This window comes from Sceloporus occidentalis, unplaced genomic scaffold (genome assembly GCF_023333645.1).
Source record: "Sceloporus occidentalis isolate IW3139 unplaced genomic scaffold, rSceOcc1.0.p SCAF_13, whole genome shotgun sequence".
Taxonomy (NCBI): Eukaryota; Metazoa; Chordata; class Lepidosauria; order Squamata; family Phrynosomatidae; genus Sceloporus; species Sceloporus occidentalis.
In genome coordinates, this window is record NW_028316993.1 from 17,227,347 (window position 1) to 17,232,815 (window position 5,469).

Here is a 5,469-nt window from a genome sequence, read left to right on the forward strand (position 1 = left end):
TTTCTGGCAGGGCTCCTGTGCTTTTAAGGTGAGCAGTTGCAGAAATGATTGAGTGTTGGGACAAAGTTGCCCACGATTTTGCCAGAAATCCAGTGTACAACAGGTCCTGTACGTAAGAAAAGGAAAACTGGCTGTGTGGTATCACCCTGCTCTGGCCAAAAGATGGAGCTACATCCAAAAAAGACACCAGACTGCAAATCCCAGGATCCCATAAGATGCTCAGTTAAAAGTGGCAGGGAAGTGCTATAATTGTGTACTGTGAAAGGGATCTCAGATTAATATCCTCATGGCTCAGACTTAGGCCTGTTACAGACTGCCAAAATAAAACTGCTTCGAGTCTCTTTGGAGGTATGCTATTTAAATGATGCATGGGTCCCGAGAGTCCGGAGGTCGCGCCAAAGCCACACTCCATTCCTAAGCACTGGAGTGCAGCTTTGGTGCAGCTCCAGATTCTTAGGATGCATGAATCATTTAAATAGCATACCTCCAAAGAGACTTGAAGCAGCTTTATTTTGGCAGTCTGTAACAGGCCTTTGGTTAACTGGATACCTGGAGGAATTACCTGGAAGACATAAGATAGGGTCCCCCCAGCCTATTGACTGGTTAACTGGAATGTCTGTAAATTGTATTCTCCAACATTTCATAGGTGAAAACCAGGACATATCTGGCCAAGCAACATCAGTTAAGGCTTCCCCCTGAACAGTGAGGATATGAATCCCCTGCTCTCATTGAACACTTTTTCTAAAAGTGGGCTGGCCAGTCCAAGGCAGCATCCACACTGCAGAAATAATCCAGTTTGACACTACTTAAGCTGTCATGACTCAATGCTATGGAATTCTTGGATATGTAATTTTATGAGACATTTTAGCCTCCTCTTGTCAGAGAGCTCTGGTCCCACCACAAACTACCAATCCCAGGATTCCATAGGATGGACCCATGGCAGTTAAAGTGGTGTCAAACTGGATTATGTCTGCAGTGTGGACGCAGCCCAAGTTCACTATGTACAGCGTGGATCTATTGATATTCTTGAACGACAGTTGTAATCTGTCCTTCTACTCAACGTAACCATACTGAGGAATGCTTGCAGTCCAAAAACATCTGAAAGTCCTCAAAATCCCCACCCCAAATTAAAGGGTGTACTCGACATATGCTCAGAGGCATTTTTCTTTATTACTTATTCCTATGATGAAGAAATACCAGTGACAACTGGCATAGAAACAGAGTCTAGAATACACCTAATCTGGTCTGTCTTCTTGACCCACCCCCGTCAATGTGAACAATGTTCAAGAAATGAGTCGGTTAATACAAGCTCTTTGTTTTGTAAAATATTAAAAGATGAACCTGAAAAACCTGTCCAACCTTTAAGATCATCATCTGAGACAATGTCCTATGCCAAATCCTCCTGCCAGCCTGCTGAGATACAGCAGGTAACTTATCAGTGAGATGGTTTTTGTTTTGATATTTGTGGGCCTAAATATTCCAAAGCTATTCTAAAGTTTGCCTAGCTACCCAGCACACGAGTATCTAGCTTCCACCTCAGGAAAGAACTAAATCAGTTTCCAATTCAGTATGTTTAATAAAGAATCAAGTAGAGAGGTTATTAGAAATAGTTATTTGCTTTTAAAATAAAACAGATAATATAACTAACTAACTAAAAGTAACCCACCCCAACACTTTGCATGTGGAAGCGATAATGCCCACCTTGGGATTTGCTGGCCAGGGCCCTTTCACACTAATAATAATAATAATAATAATAATAATATAGTTTATTTGTAACCCACTTTTCCAAAATTTTGATCAAAGCGGTGAACAATTATATATAAAAAACATTCCAATAAAATCAATTAAAAACAGCATTAAAAACAACACAATGATACTAACAACAAAAGGGCCAGATAGAAGGGGAAGTCGATATATACATTCCTGGGTCATCAATGAAGAGGGGTAAAGGAAAAAATGATTTTTCACGGTGGGAAGGCTTGGGAAAAGAAATACGTCTTCAGGTTCTTTTTAAAAAGAGCTAAAGATGTGGTGGAGCGGAGCTCATCTGGGAGACTATTCCAAGATCTGGGGGCCACGATAGAGAATGCCCTCTGTGAGGTCCTCATATAGTGTGTCGCTGGGACCTCCAACAATTTCATCCCTGTTGACCTGAGTGTGCGGGGTGGATTATATGGGGAGAGGCGGTCCTCCAAGTATCCTGGGCCCAAGCCATTTAGGGCTTTATACAATTATAGCACAATGATTCCACTTTTAACTGTCATAGCTGCATTCTGTGAAATCCTCGCCTTTGCAGTTTAGATAGGGGCACTTAAAATTCTCACCAAACTACAGATCCCAGGATTCCATAGGATGTTGCCATGGCAGTTGAAGCATACCTGCCAACTGTCCCAATTTGAAAGGAACAGTCCCGATCAATCCTCTGTCATCCCACTTTTTCAGGTGTCTTTAAAATATCCCAATTTCCCTCTCCTCCTATTTTTCTCTTTTGTCATGGCTTATTTAAATTGCTGTAAACTGATTTCAAAACGCAAAAGTAATTTGCACTCAGTTAACTCTATACCCTCCAACTGTCCTGACTTGACTATTGGGCGAAGCAAGAGTCAAAAGGTACCCCATCTCCTAGCTGAGTCAATGGAGTGCAACCTGTTGCTCACTGTCTCTTATCTGCTGCCTTATCGATGGTTTGCTGCAAAGTTGTTGATGGGTTTTTTGAAAATGGTTTCCTTTTGCATATGTTGACTCTTTCATTTTTAAAGACTAGTAGGTGGTTCTTTTTGGATCTTGTACATATACTTTAGATACTTGGGTAGAAAGGTCCCCCATAAATTGTTGAAATAAATACAACATCTGGCATCTACCATATCTGCGCCACAAAGCTTTGAAGCATTAACTTTTAAACTAAAGCACCCAGAATCCCCTACCTGCATAGCCAGTGACCATGCTAACCAGTGGAGTCTGGATGTTATAGTTCTACGAATGTTTCCAAGCTCTGATGAGTCAGGACATTATGGCAAATATCTATGCCAAAGTTAATATAATTACCTACTAGTTTGCTTTCAGTCAAATACTAGCACATGTTAATGTGTTTGCCTATAGCTAAACACCCTGGAGTTAGTTCAACCAACTCCTTTGATTTCAAATTACTGGTAGTCTGGCAAGGCATGGAAATGCTCATAATCCATGGATTAGGGCCAGACTACAATTTTGCAGTCAAAGGACTGGATTATCTTTTAAGCGCATCTTCCCAAATCAAGAATCTGATGATTTTGCAGTTTTAAAAGACTGAGCAGAGATAACTGGAGCCCAAACAAAAAGCAAAGAGGTTTATCAAAATATCAGTTTAAAAAGCTAGGAACAGCTTGCTGGAAAGCTACATTTTTTGACTGAATGTCCTACAATCCTCTAGGTCATCCCAGCAGAAAGATATGGAAAGTGTTAGCTCAAAAGGTAACTTTTCTAAGCTCTTTAAAATGTATAATAGAAGTATGAAGGGCTTTAAATGTAGGTGTAAAGACTTGGGGAATCTTTTGACTCTGCCAGGTCTAACGCTTTGCTTTGTCTCTCTCTCTCCTCCATCCCAGCTTTTCCAAATCAAGTGGAAGTTCGCAGGTATCCAGCGAAAGGGAGTTGTATCCCAAAAGACCGTGTGACACCAGGAGTGGTCTGTTTTGCATTCAGAACAGCATGGAAAAGGTCACAGTTAGCTCACACAGAGCAGAGAAAGGCAGCTCGAGTATTTCATTCAAATGGAAGAAAACAGATCTTCCAAATCAAGAAACCAAACCTTCCTTTTCCAAAGTAACATCTGCATCCCAGATGACGGAGAAAGCGGGTGCTAGATCCCACAGCCCTTCTCGGGTGTCCATGCTTCTTGAGGCCTGGGAGAAGGGGCTGGTAGGGACGGACACCACTGAGTCACCCTCCCCATCAGACAGCAGGCGCTCCCGTTCTCCAGTCCACAGCAGGCGTTTACGTTTCTCCAAAGAAGCTTCTCGCCCTCTTTTCCCATCAAATCCCAGGAGTTCTTTTTCACCAGTTCGTCCTTCAGTAAATGCTCGCCGATCCATTTCTCCAGCAGATACCAGGAGATCCTTTTCTCCAGCAGATAACAGGCAATCTCTTTCTCCGACCCGCTTTCCAGCAGATACAAGACGGTCCCATTCACCGGCGCATGCCAGGCGATCTCTTTCTCCAGGAAATGCCAGGCAGCTCATTTCTCCAGTACAGAGCAGGCGTTCCCTTTTCCTAGGAGATGCAAGGAGGTCCCGCTCTCCAACAAAAACTCGGCCTTCCTCGTCCCTAGCAGATAACAGGTGGCCTCGTGCTCCAGCAGATACTCGGCGATCTCTTTCACCAACAGGTACCAGGCGACCTCTATCTCCATCAAATGCTAGGCACTCTTGCTTACCAGGAGATACCCAGGGATCCTCAGGAGATCCATCTTCTCCAGCAGAGAGCCAAAACTCATCTTCCACAACAGAAAACCATCACTCCTCCTCCCCAGTAGATTCACCTTCATCTCCTTCACCAGACACCCGGTCCTTGCCTTCTGTGGCAGATATCCGACGCTTATATTCTTCAGGAAATGCCAAGTGCCTGTCTTCCCCGAAAGAGAGTAGGCACCCATATTCCTCAGTAGAAAGTGGACATTCATCTTCCTCGGCAAATACCAGGTACCAATCTTCCCTGGAAGAAAGAAAGCACCCATCTGCCTCAGCACAAACCAAGGACTCATCTTCCCTGGAAGATACCAGATGGCCATTTCCCCCTGCAGAAACCAGGTGTTCCTCCTCCCCAACAAATGCCAGGCTCTCCTCTTCCCCAGCTGATGCCAAATTCTCATCTTCTCCAGCCAATGGCAGTGGTTCACCTTCTCTGCCTGAGTCTAGAAGTTTTTCTCCCACTTCCTTTGAGAAGCGTTCTCATGCCCTTAGCCCACCAAGGGACTTTTCAGCTCATGGGCCTGTATTTGCTCAAGTATATTCCCCAAGCCCAAAGCCAAAGATCCTGATAAAGACAGAGATGCAAGATACTAATAGCACAGCAGCAGGCCAGTCCCAGGAAGAAAACCACTGTGGTGTTGCTACTGACCCCCTTCCAGGCTCTGAATGTCAGCAAGAGAGAGAGATCCACATTACAGATGGATCACGGGAAGAAAATCTCCCTCCCACTTCTGTCAGCACTAGGATAGCAGAGTTCCAGAGAAAAAGCAATACATCAAATAGCACTAGCCCTGCTACAGGTCAAACATCCCCCAGAGAATGCAACGTGCCCAACACCTCCATGCTCACAGACCAAACAGAAAGCTACCCATCAAGATCTGGCAACAGCATTTATTTCAGTGGGGGAAACTATATGCCCAGTGTTATGAGCACCCAACCTTCTGCTGGGCCTTGTGTGTTGAGTCCCTTGCCCCACGCTGTTAGCTCCAGCACTGTAGTCAGATCCCAAACCCAGTGGTACTCT